Here is a 25950-nt window from a genome sequence, read left to right as displayed (position 1 = left end):
CTCGTAAGACTTGCAGTGCCACGGCCTGTCTATCTCGTGGGCCTCGAATTCCACGCTTTGACGTCACCAGCTCCTAGCCCACGAGTATTTCTCACGTCCCATGAGAGGACGCCTTAAGACGCCCCTGAGAATGGCTGAATTGATGACGCGACCCACATAGCTACTGTCTTCTTGGACTCCAGTCTAATGTTATTTTGAGCTGATGGTCTTACTGGCGTGTAGAGAATGCGAAAACAACGCATTATGAAATTCTCCAAAGGCTGCGTACAGAGCTGCTAGACGTGACGTTGAAGACGCTGCGACTCGGTACGCTGTCTCTGAGCCCGAGGCGAGAGGAGGCGCTTTTGATCGCCGCGTCCCAGCATAATGACGGCGCCCGGGGCGCACACAGTGGCGGCTAAAGGCGCTTTGTGGAGCCGCGCACCCTCGCAACTGTTTATGTCTAATGATATCAGCCGGAGGAAGAGGAGGAGGAGCAGGAGCAGGAGGCGGCGGTGCCGGCGGAAGGAGTAGCGCCGGCGAGGCGAGGGCGCCGCCGAGTCCGCAACAAGCGACCCGCGCCCACGCCTCGCGCGGATGGGGTCGGCGGAGGGGCGGAGGCGCCGCGTCGCGATGTCGCTCTCGCAATTAGGGGGCGGCGGGGGCGGCCGGCGAGCGACAATGAGTCGCTCCCCCAATTACGAGCGACCTGGTCGCCGGTGATGCGCTCGCGTTCGTTGTCGTTGCCACTCGAGCGACGCCGGCGTCGCGACGCTAAGCGCCTGTTAACGCGCGCATAATGCGACTCCTAGCGCCTACGTCGCCGACGACATTGTAGTCTTCCCACCCCCGGCACCTCTTCTGGAACGGCCTTTCTCCAAGCTCGCACCCTTCCTTTTTCTTCGTCTCCTTCCCCTGTCATCGCTGCGCTTTTTCCCCCCACCCTCACACCCCGCTCCCTCCCCTACCACCTACTGACGCCGCCCCTCGCGCCCTCCTTACCTTTCTTTTCCTCGCGCACGCTCAGAAAGGAAGTTTAACTATTGCAGCTTAGTACACCGCCAGTCGTCGCTCAGTGTAGGAAGAGTTTCCAGCCCGCCGTGTTGTCACGGCGTCCCACTCACATAATTGGTGGCAGGATGCAAGTTCGGTGTTGACTGCAGGTAGGGGACGGGAAAAAAAGAAGAAGGAGGAGGTGGAAAAGAAAGAGGTAGAATAGCGGGGCTCTCGTAAGCCGCGGCGCCGAATGCAGTCAAAAAGGCTGAAGTAATTCTTGTGGCGCTGAATGTGGCCGGACGCGAGTGCGCGCCCATTACTCGGGCCGCGTTGTTGCCATTGTGCCGCTTTCACAGCGGTTAGCGACATGTGCCGTGTTCGTGCACACTCGAGGATGCGCACATTAGGACGGGCGCTCTCAGCGGCTCCTGCAGGTACCATCCACAGAGGCTGCAAATTCTACAGCAGACTCAAACGCCACCCAGACTTTCCCACAACGGTGAACGATAGTGGGAGTTTGACTCTCCTGCAATACACTTCTGCAGTTGTTCGGGTACAACTTGGGAATATAATCAACCTACCGATACCACCTGTCTGTTTTGATCAACGGTGTTATATTGAAGAAATATAATGCATTCGTGAAGAATTGACTTAAAAAAGCACTTGTTCGACTGACTGCTCACTAGGCTGGGGCACTTACCAGGTTGGATTAGTGCAAGGGATGGAGAGGAGCCAACAAAGAATGGCGCCTTTCGTCATGGGATCGTTTAACCGGCGCGATAGGGATAAAGGAGATTCTCAACAAACTTCTTTGGCAGATGGCACAAGAGAGGATGCGTTGTGCATCACAGAGAGGTTTACCGTTGAAATTCCAATACAAGAAGAGTCGGGCAATATGTTACACCGGTGTGTAAAATTTAAGGACGAAAGTAACATAGCTCGATGAATCTTGGACCATACATAAAAACAACTGCTAAAATATAGTACGGATGGTAAACGAAAGGAATACGCAACAGAAATGACACTTTTATTGAGAGACGATAATTACAGTGAAGTCGTCGTGATTTGTAATGGCTCCCTTGGCATTACAAAAGGCAGGACTTGGTTGTTAATAGTGTGTGTGATCACCACGGACGTCAGAGCATTCTCCGCAAAGTGCTCCCATGCTGGCCACAAAGTTGATAAGGAGTCCTTGTGGCAGGGCCTTCCATTTCCCTGCCAGCGCGGCTTACAACTCCTGGATGGTCGCCGTTGCTTGTGGACGTGCTGCAGAATGTGTCCCCATCGCTTCTCACTCGTGCTCGATTCGAAACGGGCGAACGGGCAGGTTATTCCAGTCGCCGAATGTCCCCTCGTTCCAAGAGTGCCTCCGACTTTATTGTTTCGATGCGGCCGCGCATTATCATCCATAAAAATGAAGTCAGGGCTGAATGCACCCCTGAAGAGACGCACATGTGGAAGGAGCACAGGGTCACAATATCGCTGATCACGGTTGTACCTTGTTCAAAGATTTGGAGGCCAGTACGCCCACGCAATATTTTTGCTTCCCCACACCATAACACTTGGACCACGAAAACGATCGGAACGACAATGCTGTACGTGATGCATCCAGGAACGTTGTCGAACATGATCCTTTTAATGGTTCAGGTGCTATGGTGTGGGGAGGCAATATGCTGCGCGGCCATACTGATCTCCAGATCCTTGAACAGGATACACTTACCGATCAACGTTACAGTGACACTGTGCTCCAACCCCATATGCCTCTTTCTGGGGGTGCACACGGCTCCGACTTCATTTTTATGGATGAAATGCGCGATCGCAGCGAACGGCTCCAGTGGAGGAGTCCTTAGAACGAGAGGATGTTCGTTTAATGGACTGCCCTGCCCGTTCCCCCAACCTAAATCCTATCGTGCACGACGGGGATGCGTTTGGGAGACGTACTCGTATTGCAAACCTTCCATATCCTCCAACGACCATCCAGGGGGTTCAACCATTCTGTGGGAGGAGTGGAACGCGTTGCCACAAGAACTTCTTAACAGCCTTGTGGCAAGAATGGGAGCACGTTGCAGAGCATGCATTGCCCCCGTGGTGATATCACACTTTATTAAGAACCACGTCCTCCTTCTGTAATTTTCAAGGGACCATCACAAATCGTGGTGACTTCAGTGTAGTTATTGTCTCTGAATAAAAGTGTCATTTCGGTTCTCCTCATTGCGTACTTCTTTCCCTTACCCTCTGTACTGTACTGCACTGTACTACAACAATTATTTCTACTTATGGTCCAGGTTTCATCGAATTATGTTACTTGGCACTGACACACCTTCGTCCTTAAGCCTTGCTGACCAGGTTACTTCGTCCCACATCACTGCCAATTTAAGGTGCACGCAACCCAAGCGGTTGACAGGAGCACGAAGCTGAGAGGGGTACCAGAGGCGCTCAACTGCAATTTTTGTATTTAATATGTTCAGCGTGTATCATTATTAGTAGAAAAACTAACACGGGTGGAAGTACATGATAACAGAAGCAAAAACGTTCCAGTAATCAAGGGTCCATAAATAAGCCGTTGGCGAAATAACTACGAATACGTATGTGATTCCTAACCACTATTGCCTTCAGTGTCAAATATTATGCTAATTAGTATAAATGTATTTGAAATACACATCTAACTGGGTTCAAATTTCACACAAGGCCTAACTTAGGAAGTAATGTGATACTGTTAAGTATGTGTTATAATTTACCGTACACTTGTAGCGTCCCACGTGTCGTCCTCGCATTCGGATGCGATACTGCACACGTCTCTGCCATGCTGCGAGTTACGAATTCTTTCAGACACCCTCGATCGTCTCGTTAATCTTGACAAGACTCCTCAGTTCGCTGCTTCAGTTAACCCTGTCAACAAGAGTGCTGTAAGTTTTTGTGATGGCCCCACACAGAAAAATCCAGAGACTGAGATCAGTTGACCTTAAGAGGCCAATGTGCTGGCTGCGCTAGGGCTATCCATCTCGGAGCATACTGGCGTGTTAGATGTCGTCTTATGTTGGGAGTAAAATGAGCCTGCGCACCATCATGCAAATACCATCCACCCCAAAGTTCCGCAAGATGACGTACGACACTGGTGAAATTTAGGCCCAGTTAGGTCGGGGCTTAATCGGAAAGTTTACATCTAAAATACCTCCGTATTACCTAAGACAATATTTGAGGTAGTAGCCAGTGGCGGTTCATTGCAATACTATCGCACTTATCTCGCAAACGGCACCTCTGCGGACCCATGTTTTCTGGAACGTTTTTGCTTCTGTTATCGTTTTCTTTCGCCCGTGTCACTTTTCGCTATTACTTATGCTCCACCATGTATACTGGGTTGGTGCATAACTACGTAGCGTTTTTCCATAAGTTTCATAAACACTACAGATACACATAATAGAGACTTCAGTCACCAGTAATATATTCCCCTTCACTACTTACAACAGTCTGGCAACGCTGGGGTAACTTTTCGATTCCGCAACTGTAGAAATCACGTTGTTTTGAGACGAAGAACTCGTAGAGCCATTTTCAGCGCATTTTCATCTGGAAAGGAAGTTCCTTGAAGGTTGTTCGATAGAGAGCGGCAAAGGCGAAAATCTGAGGGCGCAAGAGCAGGTGAACAAGGTGGGTGCAGAATGACTTCCCTACTCAACTCCTGTGAAGTGTTTTTTATCAGTCTAGCAGAATGCCTGCGAGCGTTATCGTGGAGTAGCATCCCTTCACGCAGCCTTCCCGGTCGTTGTTCTCAGATTGCGTCTGCAAGACGTCTCACTTGTTGACAATAAATGCCAGCAGTGATGGTTACACCTTGGGGAAGCAGTTCGTAGTACGCCACACTGTCGCTCTTCCACCAGATGCGTAACATTTTCTTTCGTGGATGCGCGCAGGTCTTTGTACTGGGAGCTGCGCCTTTGTTTGGGATCAACGATTCCTTTCTTTTCCTTATGTTAGCATAAAGACATCATTTCTCGTCACCAGTATCGATACCGTATAGGAACGGTCGGCGTTGCTGCCGAGCCAATTCATGACTACCAAACAGAGCTGCACATATGGCCACCCGCTGATTTTTGTGATTTTGGCTTAGAGCATGTGGTACCCACAATCCCGACTTTTGAACCTTCCCCATTCCTTGCAAGTGTCGCACGATGGTGGAATGATCACAGTTCATCACTTTTGCCAGTTCTCGAGTACACTAACGTGGAACATTGTGATTAAAGCGTTTAAATGATGTTCATCAAACCCCGAAGGTCTTCCAGAACGTGAAGAGTCACTAATGTCAAAACGATCGTTCTTAATATGAGAAGATCATTTTCTTGCCGTGCTCTGTCCAGTGGCACTATCCCCATACACGGCGCTAATGTTTGTGGCTGCCTCCGCTGCTGTCACCCCACGCTCAAACAGAAGAAAATGTAGGAAATATTCTGATTTCTGCACTTGGCACTCCATTTTCTAGCGTCCACAGCTCCACTCACCATCTCCAGATGGCAAAATAACAATACGTAAACATAGATAGCATCAGTGTCCTACAAATAAAAAATGACCATCGGTGGATAAACCCATAGCGGTCAGAATATTAACACGCAAAGCAAAAACGTCGCGAGCTTACGGACCAGTCTGATATACAATAATAAATATTTTACTGTCATGTTTATAGATAAATAAAGAGTAAACTGTGTCGATCTCAACTTGGTGCAAATATTTTCATCTAGTGCATTTCAGTGACGGGCGTGTCAGATTAAATTTGAATTGTCACCAGAGATCGGACCCAGGCCCACAGCGTGAGATGCACCAACGGTACTATTCAATTTATTATATTTGTGGTTTGAGTAAAATGATTTGAGCAAACTGAGTAAAACCCGAAGTACAGACACTGAATGACTGAGGGAGTTGTGCCAAATGATACGTCTCGCGAAATGATCACGACGAGAAAAATCTCTGAAATTAGATCTGATAATGAGATTTATCGAATGACAATGGCGGAGGTAATCGACTCATCGTGACTCAGTACCCTTAAAACAGTTACCACGACAGCATTATAGTTATCCTCATAGCAGCACATTCTCCGTCTTCGACAGCTCAGAACCAAAGTGGTACCTTCCATCCTAACCTAGAACTCTCGCTTTGCTACAGAAAAGTGCGTCACTACAAGTACGATTTCGTATTGAAATTCGTCGACTTCTCCAGCTCACAACCAAACTGTCAGCTTACAATCCAGCCTAGACCTGAGGCTACGCTACACATCAGTCTGTCACCACAAACAATATTCGAAAAAAATAATATACAAACAAAATGAATATTGTCCGTGCTCTAATCTCTGTTTATGCACATCTGATGTCACAGGTCACAACACCATTACGTGATTGGTAAAAGTCGATCTCCGGCATCGATATGTTCAAAATCGACGCAAAGATTGTATTGACGTGCGCATTTTTATGAGACACGTCCACCGCGCGGTCTGGTTCTCCTCGCCACGGTTCGCGCGGCTCGCCCCTTCGGGGATTCGAGTCTCCTTCGTGCATGGGTGTGTTGTCCTTAGCGTAAGTTAGATTAAGTAGTCTGTAAGCCGAGGGACCGATGACCTCAGCAGTTTGGTCCCATAGGAACTTACCACCACAAATATCACACAGCAACTTTTAAAAAAATGAAACCCAGTACAATACAAGTTATTAATTTATCGAATATTCATTTTTACTAAGATAAGCGAAACAGTGGAATGTTGGGAGAGTCCACTTGAAGGGAAGTAACCCAGGCCAGCGAACAATCGTACGGTACACGCAGCTAACAACCATACGGCACTGCGGAGAGACTTTTTGAACACTCCGTATGTAGCCACTATCACTCGCCAAGTACTGAATCAATATAAATATTTTTATGTACAAATGGCTGCTTTACTTACTCTTTCCCTAGAGTACGAACAGTTTCAAAATATTTTATTTGAAGTGTAGGCCACTCTTCTGGCTACGGTAAATGCACGATGACGAGCACCTGAAAATGAACTTACGTATTTCGAAAACAGTTGTGCTTTAAGAAAAGAAAACCTACAGAACATTTTTCAGCTGTGCATTCAGCAACCGATCTTCACCAAACTATACAACTTAAACATCTCCAAGCACTTTAGATACCACGACACAATTTTTTTAGACCTCAACAAATAATTCTGCTATCTGGAATCCTAGATAATTCAAAACTTAAGTTTTTAGTTTATTACTCTCTTCACGGTCAGAAAGAGAATCAACGTTTAGGTTCGATCCAAGTACAATTACAGCGGCTTAATGTTACAAGAATCTTAATGTCGTTGTATATAACGGCAGAACGGCTTTCGTCCCTTTCCACACACGCAAATGCTTTGCGAAACTCTTGTCATATTCCTCTCCTGAAACAGGTGGTCATAACAAGCGAAACGAGTTGCACTGACGCTCCCGTGCCAACACATTTCTACAACTACGCATCGCAGCGAGTATTTCTTATTATGGTTTGCAAGTAGCTCTCACTGGTCGGCATCCACATAACCTGTCGGATTAACTAGTTGTAAACTACTGTCCAGGAGGGACGTTTAGTTACACACATTAAGAAACTTGAAGAGCTACTCAAAGTATGTGCGAGAGGAACTGAAAGCCTCGCGGTCGTTTTCGTGCTTCGCGGAGAACGTCGTATAAGCTTCCTTACACTCAGACTGTAAGCATATTAAATTGTCCTTGAGGAACGCGAATACCACAATTCACACGTCCTATACAGAGCTCTGCATGCATGCTCAAATGACTTCTCCACAAGTTCACGACACACTTATCTACAGAATGAAGGATTTTAAAACTGCTGACGCCATTTATTGTAGCAAGATAATTTTCAGCCATAGGACACTGTAATGGTCGCGCGTAAAGCAGGCAGGTAAGTCAAGTGAGACTTTGCTCACCGGAGTAAAATATACTCTTCTCTTTCTCTCAGTGATTCCCTCAGACTGGTATAGGCTATCTTGTGCGACAGTGCACTGGAATTGATCTTCCATCCCCTTTATTCGATCCAAAACAATAGCTACAAGTTCGGTACAGGTTGAGAGTTCGACGCTGGCTCGCTGCGGTTACGAAAAGAATGGGCACTGTGAGATCTGCAAACCCGCTAATAACGCTCACGTCCGTTGTAATAATATGCGAAATCCAGCCAAACAATAAACACAGTCCAAGCTCGCAGCATAAGTCATCAACAAGAAGGAAGCCAGCGCGTATGTTTCCTTGTATTTTTGATTTACTGGCTTTCAGAAAGTGCCTGTGCAGCCATCTCAACCCTAGAAATGATTTATTGCAAATCATAGTTTGTTTTGGCAATTCAAAGTAGACATTAGTTTAAGTCGTACCTGCTATGGAGTTACATATGCTAAACAAAGGACCGATTCTGACATAAAACAGGTTTTATAATCACAGTATAATGAAACGAGCAAACAAGACGAAAGCGTAACACACGATAGACACAGGTAGTCTGCTATAAAAATCATACTGGCAGCACAATAAGAAATGATAATCGCCGTTGGCGCACACTAAGGATATTCCTAGTTCAATCCATATTAATGACTTAATCTAAATTAACAATAACATGTTCTTTTGTATGTCCTGCAACAAGTTTTTCAAAAGCTGCGGATAGTGGATTGAATATTTCCGCAGTTGTGTAAGTATCATCTAGACAGAACAGAAGAACAGTTAAAAAGAACCAGATTTGAGTACTACAGCTATTGCCGTAGTTACATCAGTTCACATATACACTGGTGCCTAAAATTAAAGCAACAAAAGGAAATTTGCAAGGTTGCGTTTATTTTGCCGCTAAACAGTATGAATCGGTGATAGTAAAGCAAAACAATGTAATGAACACAGAACACAACCAAGTGCAAACATGCGTAACGGTAGACAAAAATGTTTTTCGTTTTTTTTTCAATTTAGCGGGTTTGCACACACAATTCAACAATTGGTTAATATGCCCAGTATGGGGTGTGCCCACCTCTGGCAGCAATAAAGGCCTGACAACGACGGAGCTTGCTGAGAATGATGTCATCAGTCTCTTGTTGAGGCAGTAACGCCCAGTCATCTGCAGAGCTGCTCGCAGTCTAGGAGAGTAGTTGGTGGATGATGACGTTCTGAAAGCAGTCCCCCTAGTGCATCCCAGACATGCTGTATGGGATTCAAATCAGGAGAACAAGCAGGCAACGCCATGCCTGCAATATCTTCCGATTCCAAGAGAACATCAACCACCCGTGCTCTGTCAGGTCGAGCATTACCATCCATCAAAACAACGTGTGGGTCCCCAGCATCTCGCAACAATCCCAAACGAGGTCCCAATATCTCGTCACGATAACTGACAAAACATTACCGATTCACCTGCACGATTTCATGAAGAGGGGTTCGTGTGGTAAACCTAATCCCTGCCCACACCGTTAGGGATCCTCCTCGATCTCGGTCTCTTTCCACAATGGTTGGGTCTCGAAATCGTGTTCCACGTTCCCTCCAGAGGCGACTCTATCAAGAATCACTCTCCAGACTAAATCGGGACTCATCTATGAAAACAACATTGGCCCACTGTTCGGCCGTCCAGGTGCTATATTGATGACTCCACCATAGAAGTTCCCTTAAGTGAAGACGCGTCAGAGGTAGATATACAGCATGTCTCAGACAATAAAGACCACTCTGCTGAAGCCTTCTGTACACCGTTTGCCTCGATACAACACATCCAGTGGATGCTGCGAGTTCACATGCCAGTTGCCGTGCCGTACTAAGGCGGTAATGTTGTACCCTGACAGCCAAATGACGGTCCTCTCTTCTGAAGTCACACGTGGTCGGCCCCGCCCTGGTCTTCGGAATACAGTTTTGCTCTCTATAAACTGTCGCCACATCTGAGAAACAACGGATCGATTCACATAAGTCATCGGGCCAAATCTGTTTGCGACTGTCCTGCTTCCTTTCTTTCTATGGCCCTCCACCGCAGAGAGTCAGGTGTGCATCTTCTCTGTGCCGCACTGCACTGTCTGTAACTGTGTACACAGTGAATGTGGATGTAGGGCTACCAAAGCAAACACTACCTCGTCTCATATGTGCCCTGACGTCATCGTTGGCATGGTTATGCCTTGACTGGAATGCCATCTTCCGTGCAAAACACGACCGTACGGACATCTGGTTGACAGTTAATACGATTACATCGTGGATTCCACAGGGAAATAGCGGTTTGTTGCTTTAATTTTGGTCACCAGTGTATATAGAAAGTACATAGTGACATACATTTAGAGGCTGTATTCTGTTGAGTAGCACGTAGGAAAATATTCAGTTATACGAAATTTAGTCTTTCCAAGAGCATTAGATTTACAGCGCAGGAAACTATGTCGAGACGTGTCACTGTTGACGAACTTGTACACTATTTAATCGGTTGCAACATCGTTGGATGCTAACAAGGTTTGGAGGCTGCTTGGGAACTCACCACAAGAAGCCCTGAGATTACTTGCAAGTACGATTATGTGATTCGTGTTCCGAGAATATTTTAGAAATATATAGTTTGTATCTTCTTCCTCTCCGCAAACACGTAGAGGGTTGGCGATTAGGTTGAGCCGATAGAGGTGTTTGTTGAAATCCCAATGATTAAACTTCAGCTGTTCTATAACTGTCGCGAAGCCCCTTTTGATGTTTGTGCCTTGTTACACCATGATACTCTTGAAATCGTGGGATGAATTAGTGCGTAGTTTGTAGACTGTAGATGTCCGCGACCGTTTCTCCTGCCAGTCCGAGGACAACTGCTAGCTGAGAACAGGCATCATACCTGTGCGAGGGAGTTTATCATATTTAATAGCTCTGTGTAGAGATGCCTGTTTCGCCAGGGCATCAACTTGTTTATTTCCAGGTGTCCCAGAGTGGCCTTTCATCCATACTCGTACAATCACAATGTTCCGATAGTTTCGCTGTACTCGAAACACAGCGTCGATAGTTGCTGAAACTGAGGAATTGGTACAACTGTTATGGTAGTTTATTATCAATTGTATGGCTGACATACTATCAGCGATGATGACTATTGTGTCTGCTGTGCTGGTCTGTGCGAATAGTAGGGCTTCCAAAATGGCAATCAGCTCGGCTGTCAGTGGGGTGTGGATCCAGCTTACATAGGCCTTATTGTTTGCTTCGGGGCACCCAATAAGCACTACCAGCCCCTTCACTAGGTTTAGACTCATGTGGATACACAATGCACGCATCGGGATAGTGAGACAGGAATTCCATTGGCCTGGCGTTAGTTGGGTCCTAGTACTGAAATGTTAAATTGGTCCTGGCATCAATCTGCAGAGACGACATTTCGTATGGCCTTATGTAACGTGGTAAAAGTGGGTTTTTCCATGTCTGGTGTTTTTATGTCAGCACCTCCATATGCTCAGCCGCGACGCGTGAAAGTTCCTTATTTATTCAATATCTTTCGCACACGCAGGTAGGATGTTAATTTCCGAATTTTTTCATCAAGAGGCTCATATTCGTCAGAATCGAGTCACAAGAGGAATTTCATGCAGAGGAATATTCGTCGCAACTTTAACAGCGGTTCATTCGCTTCACCAACTAATGCATTGGTTGGTGTTGAAATGAACGCCCAGTAACTATTCGCAAGGCTTTGTATGGCATAGTGTCAAGTCTTTGGAGCGTGCTGTTTAATGCTGATCCGTAACACAGGTGAACGTAATCACAGTGTGATCGTAATTAGAGACCGGTATAAAGTTATCGCTGTCCGTCAATCTCAGCCCCATCATACTCCAGGCCCAACTGTGAAGAGACTGCAGGTTTTTTCACATCTGGCAATGACATGTCGGATATGAGGAGTCCAACTTAATTTATCATCGATATCATCCTAAGACACTGAGTTGTTTTCGCATCTGGAAAAGTATTTTGTCCCAGTTACACTGTCAGTGGAAGTGGAATCCCATGGCGAGTGAAGATCGTGAGAGTACACTTGCTAACAGAGATTTCTAAGCCACTTTCTGTACGCCACCCATGCAGGCGTACGACAGCGCATATGCTGTAAGAATGGGCACCGATTACGACACCTACTTTATCCCACCGCAGAGACCTTTCTTTATTTACTTATTTATATATTTATTTATATACTTATTTATTCATTTCATTGCTTCCTTTGGACGTACTCTCCCTTTTATATAACTGATCGTGTTTTTTAAGTCTTTTGAAGTTGTTACATATTTTGACTGATTACGAGTTATGTTTCAGCGTAATAATAGAAATATTAATAATAATAATTTTGACTGGTTCCAAAGTTACGTCTCCGCGTAATAATAGAAGTGGTAATAACAATAATAATAATAATAATAATAATAAACTAACGTGCAGAAAAAGTAGGGTTACAAACCTCATTCGAGAAAACTGAATGTTGTAGGAAGGAAAATTACAATTTAAGATCCCGTTGTCGACGTGGTCAGCGAAGACGGTGCACCAAATCTGAGTCTCATAGGATAAGTTGGAAATGGGTGGCCTGTTAGAACACTGCTTTTCCTCAGCACGAGTTCAGTGTAATACGAACCACTGCGTACCTTACCTCCACCCCTCCCTCATCACCATCTCCGCCTTTCCCTCTGGTGATTTCTAAGGCTTGAGGTACAGGATGATGCGAGGGAGCGACGTTGTTATCTTTCCAATGAATACCAAACTTTCTTGCGAACGAATTTCTTAATGACGAAGAACGTTTTAATGGAGGAAAATACTTTTGGCTGCTAAAGATTCTATCTTAGCATCACGAACTGTCGTATGTAAAACATTCTTGTAATAAATTACTAGTAAATCCCGAGAAAGATGACTGTTTTTCACAATATGTGCCCTTTCAGCTTGCAAATAATGCGTACGTCATACCATAAACTCTTCCTTGTGACAGTGTTTGTGCTGAGATATGTTTAAATGTAATTATTGGCCTATGCCAGTGGCAGTCCCCTTTTCTGAGTGTCTGCTTTGTGGAACTATCGTCATTGGCTCTGGACAAGCAACCGGTGTTGCCAGTTACGTTGCATATCAATGTGAATTCATTAGTTGAAGTAAAAAATACATTTCTTTCTACAGTAATAGTTCTAACTTATTTTCTTTCTTTTTCAGGTGAGTCGGGCGAGAGCGTCCAGTTTTCTGTTTTATTTGCTGTGGGTAAGTTGAAAACTGGAAGTGATTTGTGTTTGTGGCTTACCCATAAGCTGCCTGTTATGAATAATTTACGTCTACGCTCGATCACCGTACACGTGATTAGATACAACGTATGGCAGTAGAATTGCGAAAAGAAGTATCATATAACAAAATGGACTTTGTAGTGGAGAGTTCAAGGCTTATATTTAGCACGCAGAAAGGAAATAAAAACAAATGACACTAAGCTGAAGACGACATAAGTAAAAAAATACTGATTAATTTCTATTGCTAAAATGCTTAATGATGTATTGGTAAGATTTTCAGGTAGATTCCGCTGAATTGTCTGTAGATTTCTTCTGTATAGTCAGCTTTCTCTTAATGTAAACAATCCCGCGTCTAACAGCCTATTTTCATAACAGTCAAATGACAAAAATAATTAACAGCACAGAAAACGCTTCTCTTTCTTTGAGTTCTTAACTTATTCAAGTCTGAGTATAGTTGTGCTCAAAATCAAGTGAGTCCTCGGCATGGTCGATTAAAAGAGTGTCAATAGTTTCAATACGCCTTAAGACATTCCAGAAGTTACAGCATAAATCCATATTCTTGATAACACCTACGAATTCAAGCTCGGCAATAGATTCTGAAAATAGTCTTTTTTGTACGTCAGCGATACGTATTCTGAGTATGCATAACAGATAATACAATACCCCTGCAGCGGTCAGCATCAAAGTTAACTGCTTACCTAAGAGCCGTGGAACATAAATTACTAGTTCGATCACAACGCCTCCTAGTGACTCATCAGTGATTTGCTGTAATTACTCATGATCAGTTTTGAGTACACCAAAGGTTGCATTAATATGCTCTCATATCTCGACCATATGCATGCTATTTGCTGCCCGAGTATTAACCACTGGTTTCGCTACTGTCAAGTATTATGCTGCTGTTGTTACGGCAGTGATGAACAAGAATTTTGAAACCTCAGTATACAGATGGTATGCTAAATTTTTTAGGAAACAGCATCTCTAAATAGCTTGACTGATCTGTGCTTTGATAATCTCGGGGTAAATTCGTGTGAAGGCTTTCGAATGCTTTAGTATTTTCAGAGAAATTAGTCTTGCATTCGTCAAAGGTAGGAAACGAAATTGTTGCGAGAAGTTTCCTGTATAGTACCATTCGTTTCTAATTTGTGGAAATTTTGTGCATCTTTGAATAGATTAATTTTAGGACGTGAGCAAGTGTAAAATTTGTTTGCACTATCATCAAAGAGTTTTGCAGGTGATGTGTGGAGAAACAACTCGTTTGTTCGTAAAATAATACAGTTACCAAGAAGGAGTGAGAGTTTACGATGCACAATGCCTGTTGCATGACATATAGAGTGCATATGTTGACTATGAGACACCATGTCTCTTTTTACCAGTACTCACTCTACACATATTGAAATTCTTTTTTCTCCTACGACGGTGTGTAGCGAGCACTGGCATCTTACTTAGGTCGACTGACTTTTCTGTTTGATCAGTGACACTGCCACCTCACTTGCGCGCTATTTTATGAATATTTACCTTTCTTGAAATTTCAATTTTAACTCATCGCTTTGGTGTCACTCTGAAAAGTCACTATATTTTTAATAATCATTGTACAGCGTCATCAATAATCGATAAATCGTCTGCCTGCATTTTTCACTGAATTTCTTGAAGATACTATTTTGGCATAGTTTTCTCTAGAGTTTTAAGCAAGTCATTACCTTCAGCTGAACGTAAAAGCTCGTCTGTCAAGTCCATTCTTCCTTCATTTTGTTCATTTTCTGTTTCTACATGAAATTTACATGAGTCCACCATATTTAGTTTTAGTTACTGTATCTACTTACCAATACTAATCCCCACATAAGAATTTTAGAACAAAACACAGATTTGCATTGCAGATCCCACTAAGGAGAAAGGCTCAATGTTTCTTATCCATCGACTTAAGTTGCCTTTAATGAAGATGTAAGTCTTCTAAAAACGACTGTGCCGTCGTTTGAATATTATGTTATGGTTGCAAGAAAAGTAAGATGAAAGGGAAATCATAGGTGGTTTTAAATTATTAGTACTCTTTTTATGAAACTGTAAAATTCTTATGAAGTACTCTCCAGAAATTTAAACGAGCAATTATTTGAAAATTTTACTGCCATATGGGTCATTTTATCTTATGCATTCCTCCACATGACAATTTTCAACGTGTTTCTGTCGCACGTTCAATTGCGTCTATTTGGACCACTGTCTTGCTATTACACTTGTTAATCTTGTGAAACTTTTTCCCTCCTGTTGCGTTTTCTAACGCATATGAAGGACCTGACGTTTTCAATCTTGTTTGTCTACTCAGTCACATTTTTTGGCCAGTTTCAACTGTTTAATTTATTATCGTTAACTGATCAACTGTCTAATGGCTACGAAGAATAAATACGGGTAATTGATTACGGTTTCGACCTTAAGTAACTATAAGAAGAACCCTTATAAAGCTCAACCTTTTATTTTTCTCTATATGACCGACGGATGAATTAACATAAGCGCATGTAGGTGTGTGGCGTTAAAGTGTTGTAATCGTTATGTTGTTGGTTAGAATCTCGCTAAAAGCAATATTTTATTTTTATTTTTATAGAAATCCATATTTATTAGCAAATGGAATTGTTAAATAAGCAATACTGAATCGCAACATTTCATAAAAATTACATCTTCAATTTTTGTTACTGGTCATACGAAAATAAATTAAAATTTCGTAGATACATGGTAAATGTCTGTTTTAGACAAAAATCTATATACCTCAACAATCCTGCTCGATCTGTAGGAAGAAAAAAAGTTTTATTTTGTATCTGACATTTCGCATTTTTGTACCAAATTTCAATCTGTTGTAAATATTCTCATTTTCAAGCGAATCATAATTAAAAATAAAACAGCGTTTTTTTATTAAGAATTATTATTTTCTTTCTATAAATCAGCATTTCCATTTGCCACAAATAGGAAATGATAGTTTAAAATGTTAACAGCGAGATTCGAACCAGCGACTGTACAATTGCAAATTTTTCACGCTGTACATTCAGCTACTGGTGAACAGGTCAGTTGAATATAAATTTCTGGTACTGGAGTTTTTTGAGAATTGTTTCGTACGCCTTAGGGAACTGACGCCTGGGCAAAGATCTTCAAGTACTGTAAATATGAAGAAAATCGAAGAGGGTGCAGTCCACAAGGTCCCCTCGTTAGTCTACTCTTGCTGACTGTGAGCTGCCCTCTTAGACGACTAGAGTGCCTAAATACCGCAAACATTACCGACAAACACCCAGCGAGTGGGGGCTGTGGCAGGGGAGCGGTGCGGCACGGCACGAACCTGCGGCCGCTGGCAGTTGTGTCTTATTGGATTTGAATTAAATGCCTCGCGGACAGTGTGATATTCAAATGGAGTGTTTAATTTGGGAGTGGCGCTGGCCATCGGGAGGTGGGGATAGTCGCGTATTTATAAGCAATGAACCGGACGGAGCCGGTCGGACGCAGCCACTGTTGGACGGTAGCATCGAGGGGCAGGAAGGGGATCGGGCCCTGTGCAAGGGTTGGTCCCGGCGGCGCTGCGCGGCCATTCAGGAGCCGGGGGATTAGTGTGTATATAACGGACACCGCGGGGACGGGCAACGGTTCTTCCTCGGCGCGAGCTGTCGGGGTGTTTGCTTTGTCGCCTGCAAGTCAAGTGCTCACACCCCTTTCGCTCTCGCTTTGCCGTTCCCGCCGGCGCGCTACGTCTCAATTAAACCCTCGGGGGACAGGCCAGGTGACACACGCGCTCGGCCGCGGACAACGGCGCCCGGATTAGCGGACCCCGCCGCTCCTGGAGGAGCCGCTCCGGATTTGCGGTAGACCGAGGCCCTCGGCCTGCGTCGGAGTTCCGCCGCTCTCGCCCACCTCAGGCTCCGATTTGGGAGGGGTCCTCCTTAAGAAGGGCAGTGGAGCGGCACAAGTATCCTGTGGCCGCCCAGCTGGCTTTTAGAAAAGGCGGGCTGCCTCGTGGTCCGAAGCTCATTTCTTATGTCGGATCTTCGGAGACAGTCGCCGCCCACCCATTCTGGACTGGTAAGGTGCGGTCGGCCACGTTTTCCTCTCCTCCGAAGGTGGCTTCCTCTCAAGGCAGCGCTTACGCCTACTGTCCCCGAACATGTTTTGTGTATATTCCAATCTCTGCCACGAAAATATTTCAACGAGGAGAAGGTATCTATCCACAGGCTGACTATAACTGCTGCCAGCCTCTTCATCTCAGAATAGCACTTACATCAACGCTCCTAACGCACTCATACACCGGAACACTGTCACGTACGAATGCCTCAGAGATCTGGATATTGCACGATTCGACCAGCTGGCGAAACTGACGCCTATAATGAGGTCCCTTTCCAACTCTGTCTGGTACTGATATCGCTGTATCATAGGGGAATACAGCATCTCCGTGTCCTTCAGACTGATCACTCACGATTTTGGCACAGTTCATGCCCCTTAGATATCCGACCAAGCCTCGTGGTATCAGTAAACGCGAATAACACTGATGCACTCTGGTAACCGTACTACCTGTTACAGTGAATTGCAACTCTAATAATTTATATACACGTCGATGGTGTGCATGAGTGAGAAGTTACATTGACATTCGACCTTGCCTTCTAGGTGGTTCACTTTTTTTGTTAGACAGTGTAAAATGTACTTTGGAGAAAAGGAGGGGTCATGCCCCCCCCCCCCTCCAAGACAAGCCGTCCCAACAACCCCCCTCCCCTTGGCACTGAGCTGCCCACAGAGCGAAAATTGTGTGGGGGGGGGGGGGGGAGGCAGAGACTGGAAAACATATAGCAAATGATTGTCGACGTTGCGCTTAAGTACTACTCTCAGAGGAACACGTTAGCACACGAGAAGACACTGTGGCCGACTGCATCAAACCAATCAAAAGTGGGTGGGCGAGGATTCTCACTCAAGCTCCAACACAGGAAACGAGCTTCGAATTACGAGGCAACCCACGCTTGCTTAAAGACGAACGTGGACGCCAGTTACGATACCATGGAATACTTGGTGACGCTCTGCTGCCTTCCTACTGCCTTTATCTGGTTAGCTGCCTAGTGACCCTAGCTCACTTTCTGATGGAGTTTCGGTGGCAACGTCTTTCTTCCAATGTTAGAGTTCGGATTAGGATTGTATTCGTAAACATTGGGCTTTGCTCTTTTTACGGTAACCATAAAGAGCCAGTACACATTTTGAAACACAACTTCATCTTCAGGGCTTCATTTCACTACTCAAGGGCTACTGCGATATCAACACGGCACAGCTGCTTTGCTTGCATGTGACACTGCAATGAAGTTTCTTGTCGATACTGTTTACGCTCTAGACCTACTCCTCCAGTGTGATTTGGGTCGACGACCACATATTAGTTGGAAAACGGAAGAATGGCAGACATAAATATTGGATATATTCAAAAGTGTAGCGCATCCGGAAAGGAACAGCATCTCGCATCACTTACAGAACTGCTGCTAATTCTCGTCTGGTCAGTTTACGCTCAACGATATGCTGCGTAGATGCCTAGGGAATATAAACGGAAATTTTTGCAAGAATGGTGTCATCTTGTTTCGAACAGTTTTATTGAATGTGACGCACATTTTCCTTACAGGCGGAAAAAGCCAGGATTAAGAAATCAGCTTGAGTATGGAGATTAAGATAGTAATGTATCATCGCTCTCGCTTCATGCATGGTTGGAATAGGAAAGAGTGCATCTGATAAGACTTCAAAGAGCCTACATCATGCGCTGTAGACTGAGTTAGATATTGTTAATCAAATGAAAAAAGTGTAGCGCGTCCGGAAAGGAACAGCATCTCGCATCACCTTCTCAAGTCTCAAACATGATAGCAACGCATGAAAATTTGTACTGAGGCTGGGATTCTAATCTGGGTGTTCTGCTGACTAGGCAGATGCACTAACCACTACGCCATCATGGCACAGGGGATTTGCACAACTGCATAGACTGTCGTACCGCAACAGGGTGGTGTAGTGGGCAGCGCATTTGCCTAGTGAGCAGGAGACCTGGGTTCGAATCCCAGCCTTGGTAGAAAGTTTCATTCGTCATTTCGGTCTGCATATATATACGCCATAGATGTTTGAGGCTTGAAAAGGTCGCTGGAGCCATATAGTTTCATTTGATTAAACCACCTATGCCTGGAGTTCAAGCTGGGTACCCCATTTCGTTCGATATTGAGGTGTTACCCTAATACAGACGGAGAGCCTTTGCAATACTGTTCAAGTTTGGAGGAAATAAAAAGTGGGCTGGGGCGTGAATAGGGTATTTGGATTGAGGAGAGAGGCGTGCTAGGGTAGCTCGTGCATCTACATCTACATTGATACTCTGCAAATCACATTTAAGTGCCTGGCAGAGGGTTCATCGAACCACCTTCACAATTCTCTATTATTCCACTCTCGTATAGCGCGGGGAAAGAATGAACACCTATATCTTTCCGTACGAGCTCTGATCTCCCTTATTTTATCGTGGTGATCGTTCCTCCCTATGTAGGTCGGTGTCAACAAAATGTTTTCGCATTCGGAGGAGAAAGTTGGTGATTGGAATTTCGTGAGAAGATTCCGTCGCAACGAAAAACGTCTTTCTTTTAATGATTTCCAGCGCAAATCCTGTATCATTTCTGTGACACTATCTCCCATGTTTCGCGATAATACAAAACATAGTCCCTTTCTTTGAACTTTTTCGATGTACTCCGTCACTCCTGTCTGGTAAAGATCCCACACCGCGCAGCAGTATTCTAAAAGAGGACGGACAAGCGTAGCGTAGGCAGTCTCCTTAGTAGACCTGTTACATTTTCTAGGTGTCCTGCCAATAAAGCTCAGCCTTTGGTTAGCCTTCCCCACAACATTTTCTATGTGTTCTTTCTAATTTAAGTTGTTCGTAGATATTTAGTTGAATTTACGGCTTTTAGATTAGACTGACTTATCGTGTAACAGAAGTTTAAATAGTTCCTTTTAGCACTCACGTGCATTATTTAGGGTCAACTGCCACTTTTCGCACCATTCAGATATTTTTTCTAAATCTTTTTCCAGTTTGTTTTGATCTTCTGATGACTTTCTTAGTCGATAAACGACAGCGTCATCTGCAAACAACCGAAGACGGCTGCTCAGATTGTCTCCCAAATCGTTTATATAGATAAGGAACAACAAAGGGCCTATAACACTACCTTGGGGAACGCCTGAAATCACTTCTGTTTTACTCGATGACTTTCCGTCAATTACTACAAACTGTGATCTCTCTGACAGGAAATCGCAAATCTAGTCACATAAATGAGACGATATGCCATAAGCACGCAATTTCACGACGAGCCGCTTGTGTGGTACAGTGTCAAAAGCCTTCCGGAAACCAAGGAATACGGAATCGATCTGAAATCCCTTGTCAATAGCACTCAGCACTTCATGGTTGCAGTTGTGCAAAGCCATTCCGCTGGATTGGCGAAGTGGCCAGCGCATGTACCTAGCGAGCAGGAGACCACGTTCGAATCCCAGCCTTGGTACAGATTTTCAATCGTCGCTTCAGTCTGTAAACATACATCTTAATTATTGTTACTGTAACCCCGCTCACTTTCGTCAAACTGCCGGTTTCCATTTCATACTTCCGCGATTCATGTTTATCCCATACGTACAGTGGTAATGCTAATAAACAAAGGCCTTGGATTCTGATGGTGAGTGTATAATTACAACTACTAGCTCGTAGGTACGCCTGCAAGACGCTCCAAAGCAGTAGCTGCCTTTAACCGTGAGCAGTGAGGTCATTTTCATTCCAGCGCCGACAAAAACATCAAGACGTAAATGTTTGAAGCAATATTACTACTGCTATCCCTATGGATATATTACATGCAATATTTTCCTTGTGTTGCACATCATCAGGGATAATGTTCCAATATTAACATTGTAGTTTAAGCTTAGCTTGAGAGGACGATAAAGTGCTGTTCAGAAATATGAGTGTTCGTATCATGAGCTCTTTTCGTGCTGTGTCGAAACATAAAATGTGCAAAATTACAGTCACTACCGAAATGTGTTTCAATTTCCAATACATCAAAAAAGAAAGACTTGCGATAAACAAATCGTGCAAAAAGCTTCGCATGCGCAATCAGAGAAAAGAAAGGGCTTAAAGAAGGCAGCAGGATCATTTTCTGTGCCTGGAACAGCCCTAAAAAGGGTGTCTCGTCTTGACTTGCCTTTAGAGGAATAAATTTCAGTATGGAGTCGGTATTCATGAAGTTTTCTACATTCTACAATCTTATGACTGTATTTAAATTAATAAAAGTGTCTTTCTCGTAAGTTCCGTAGGTGAAACTTTTTAACTATACCGTCGGGATTTTCGCACTTTTGGTACGGTTTTGCAAAACAAATTATGTTTTGTAATTCATGCTTAACGCATCAAAATCTGTATGAGAACTAAATGAATGAACTATATGAATGACATGTCGTAGTATCGCTCAGTAAGCTCTAAGCTGACAGAAAAGAGAATGTGTCAGTAAGGTAAGAAACAAAATATGGGTTCATTATTCATCTCGTCCCCAGTATCAGCATCAGCAGTGGTCTAACTGAAACTGAAAACTTCCCGCATGGGATCCTTCAGTGAGCGCGCACGCGTGTGTGTGTGTGTGTGTGTGTGTGTGTGTGTACGTGTACTAATGGCACGCCACAATTCACGTGGCGGTCTCTCTCGGTGTGGTCGGACGCCGTCAGTGTAGTGCTCCAATTATCTGTTACATAACAGGTGATTCATAAACGAGTAGTAGGTCACTGCTAACCTCGTCATCTCTTATCACTACAAGGAACCAGTTATCTTCCCTATAACAGAAGTAGCGGTTGCGCCGAATGCAGCGAACGGATACGCGTCGATAAGAAGGTGCCACTGGTTGTTCATAATGCTACTACCGCTTCATTCTGACAGTCTAAAACTCACTCGACGTTTAAGCCCGAAGATTATATTTCAAGATATGCTTACATCTATATTTTGCAAATCACTACGAAGTGCATGGAAGATGGTTCTTCTCACGATACCCGCTTTTTCCCGTTCCGTTCACCTATGGAGCAATGAAAGAATGAACCCCAAAAGCCTCGGTGCGCGATCCCTACTGCAGCGATACGTAAGAGGTTCATAGTACGTTCCTTGATTCGTCACTTAAACCTGGTGTTTGAAACTTACTAACCAGAAGTTTGTGTTTATCTTCTAGCGTCTACCAGTGTAGTTTTTTCAGCATCTCCGAGACCCTCTCATGGTTCAAGTAAACCTATGACCATTCGTGGTGCTCTTCTTTGCATACGTTCAATATTCATTGTCCATCCTATCTGGTACTGTGCCAAACACATTTTTGAAGTGCACTATTTTACATCTGTTAACATTCAAAACAAGTTGCCAATTGTTGCACGACTTTAAATTTTATCAAGATCCTTCTGAGCACTGTGCAGCTTTTTGTACGTCATTACAGATACCTACATCGCCTGCGAAAAATCTGAGGTTACTACTGACATTGCCTGCAAGGTCATTAACGTACAATATGAGCAGCAAAGGACCCAACATACTTCCTTAGGATACACCTGAAGTAATTTCTGTATCTGTCGGTGACTCACCATCCAAGACAACATGCTGCGTTCTCCCTTCGAAGAAATTCTCAAAACCATTTACAAATTTCGCTTGATACCATATACGATCTTTCTTTCGATAATACGCTTATGTGAAGTGCTGAGTCAAATGCTTTTCGGAAGTCAAGAAATACTGCATCTACCCTGACTGCCTGCATCCATGGTGTAAGAAGGATGTCACGTTAGAAAAGCAAGTACGGTTTCACATTATGGATGTTTTCAGAAACCATGCTGATTGGCACGGAGGAGGTCATTCCGTTCGAGATACCTCACTACATCCTCAGAGTATGTTCTAGAATTCGAGAAGAAGTGGATGTCAATGAGGGTGTATGGTAGTTTTATGGATCACTTCTGCTGCTCTTCGTGTAGACTGTGCTTTCTTCCAACCACTGGGCACGGTGTTTGGTTAGCGGGATCTACCGTACACAGGGTCTTCCGAAACTATTCGTTCAAATTAGTACAGTAGGTAGAGGACAACAAAAATACAGTATGTAGAGAATAACAAAACAAATATATTTGCGGTCCCCGACTGCAATATCTGATTCTAGGGACGATTTGCACAGAAGGTAGTTTAGCTTGCTAATTACAGCTGTGGATTGTGGAGGAACTGCTCAAATGCACGGCCATTTGATCTGTATGCATGCTGAACATCGTCGGACCCATTGATTGTCGTGTCCGTTCGAAGAATCCTGGAGTGTCCGCAGTGGAAACAGCAGCGACGGCAGTTCTGGCGACGAGGTCTTCTTCTGTTTCCATAACGGTTTCACACAACAGCTGCTTCATATGCCCCCAGAGGATGAAATCCAGACACGTGAGGTCTGATGACCCGGGTGGCAGGCGATAGGGCCACTTCGGCCGATCCATCCATTCTTGACGGTAGCTTTTAGATGATCCCCTATAGCAGTGCTGAAATAGGCTGGCGCGCCATCGTGCTGGAAGCGCCTACTTTCGAATCAGTCGTTGTGTTCCCAAGTAGACCTCAGAGCCAATCAACTATAAACAGAGCAGTTTTGCCAAAATGCTCCCTAACATTCTAAGTTGACTTTAAAGTCTATGTGTTCCTTATCTAAATACTCGTACATTTGTTTTGATGTTCTCTACCTCCTGTATTAATTGAAAGAATAGTTTTGGAACACTCTGTATTATAGTTAACCGCAAATTTGATACAGAAGTGCAGATACTGCAAGTATTTTTGAAGCAAAGCGATTATCATTGTGAAGAATTACATGAACACCAAAATAACTTTGCCAGGGATTATCCTATTGGAGATGGTATGTGTTTGCATTCACCGAACTGAGAACCGGTTAACTCAACCAGTTTTAGGGGAACTACAGTCTGACGAGGAATCTGCGCCACGTTACAGCTTGACACTTTTCACATACACAACGCGTTGCAGAAGTTCTTCTCAAATTAAGCGCCAGAAAAGTCGGAGCCTGGCTGTTGATTGACCCCAAATCTGTGGACCATGAGATGGAAAACGGAAATTTCCCTTGACTACTGCAATCCAAGGAGACATTACTGATCTAGCCATTACAACTGAATATGAAAGAAAATGAGCTGTAAGTTGACATACATGTGTGAATATGCCACTAACATTCTGACATAATAACTGCATGTACAGACGCACATCTGAACGCTCCACACCACTATTTGACAACAGGTCTCCAGTCCTTGATTAGTCATTGCACTGTTTAAATTGTTTTCCATTGACACTGCCGGACATGGCAGTCGAAACAAAACAACAGCCGTGGAAAGCTGAACAATGGAATTATTTTCGTACACATAGTGAAACGCAAAGAATACGTATGATGCGTCAGAATATTTTATTACAAGTCCCGATCTTCCACACGGCAAACCATTTTGCGACGAAGACGACTTGAATTCGATAAACAGGTAGATTTTCATCGTCAGAGAGTCAAAATGCTCGTGAATGGATCAAATATGTTTTCGTAGAGACAATGAAATTAAGTCGAAAACTAGATAACCTGTACTTCCAAATTCACGTGCTCCAATGTTTCTTCTTATTACGACTAGTATCTGTTTGTGTATATGTGAATGTGAGCGTTTCTGAGTTTGTATGTGTATACATGTGGACAAGCTTGCGCGTGCGCCTGTGTGTGTGTGTGTGTGTGTGTGTGTGTGTGTGTGTGTGTGTGTGTGTGTGTGTATCTATTTCAGTGAGTGAGACAGACAGGGAGAGAATGTTTCATTCTGAACTACGTTTAATATAGTCTATAGTTCTCGCGTCTGGAGTCTCTATTGTTTTTTGTAGGGTAACTCGTTCAGCATTCAATGGAATTTGGTAGTTACTATATAAAGACAAGACGTTGTTTAACTTTATCAAAAATCTCGAAATATTCATTTTCAAATTTGTACACTATACTGTAACAAACATTCGGACGGACATAGGTAATACTTTTTTAAATATATAGAATGTATAAATATAATATGTAATATATGAGCAGGAAATACTGTTACCAAAAATTTCGGAAAGTTTTTTGTTAAAACCGACTGCGGCAAACAAAATGCTGTGAAACAAAATGCCGTGTTATGCTCTGATGTGAAAATGTGTGATTTTGTTTCTTTCCCGCAGTAAGTTTCAACCATGATAGCACCAAATATTTCTCCGATGTATATTATTTCTCATTACATATATTTTTAAACAAAGAATTCTACGCACGACAATGTGTTGTTTTGTTTTCTTCCTCGCAGTCCGTTTTCATAGAGAACATGATAGTTATATTTATGGCTTGTCTGCTTATTTTTTGAGTACTGTTATCAAATCCGAATTTGCAATATAAAACGCGAGTTTTCAATTTTATCAGAAACCTGGAAAGTAGCACTTCAATCTATTTAAAATAGGATGTTGCTGACCAGAAGAAGGAGGGGCATTTGCTAAATCCTCAGTGCAGTTAATCTGCTATTGTGGCAACTATTACCATATAAAAGTTGTAAGTGAATATATGCCACGTAATATTGTAGTCGGTATGTGTGTCATGCAGGGAATGGACAGAAATATGGGAACACCATAAGCACAACACATTACCATGACTAATGTGGTGATATGGTGTTGGAAACCCGCTGGCATTCACAATTACCATATAAAAGTTGTAAGTGAATATATGCCACGTAATATTGTAGTCGGTATGTGTGTCATGCAGGGAATGGACAGAAATATGGGA

The 25950-nt window shown here is 43.7% G+C and overlaps 1 long non-coding RNA gene and 1 other non-coding gene across 2 annotated transcripts in view; both read left to right on the top strand.

The window, feature by feature from the left end:
• The window catches only part of LOC126412156 (uncharacterized), a 609166-nt gene that overhangs the window by 395855 nt on the left and 187361 nt on the right, over nt 1-25950 (top strand). The window lies entirely within an intron of this gene.
• Trnat-agu (transfer RNA threonine (anticodon AGU)) lies at nt 19137-19208 on the top strand. The gene has a single exon. It is a non-coding gene; the product is annotated as a tRNA-Thr (tRNA).

The sequence above is a fragment of the Schistocerca serialis genome, chromosome 7, assembly GCF_023864345.2.
Source record: "Schistocerca serialis cubense isolate TAMUIC-IGC-003099 chromosome 7, iqSchSeri2.2, whole genome shotgun sequence".
Classification (NCBI taxonomy): Eukaryota; Metazoa; Arthropoda; class Insecta; order Orthoptera; family Acrididae; genus Schistocerca; species Schistocerca serialis.
The sequence above is the reverse complement of the archived record's forward strand: the minus strand, read 5'-3'. Positions and strand labels throughout refer to the sequence as shown.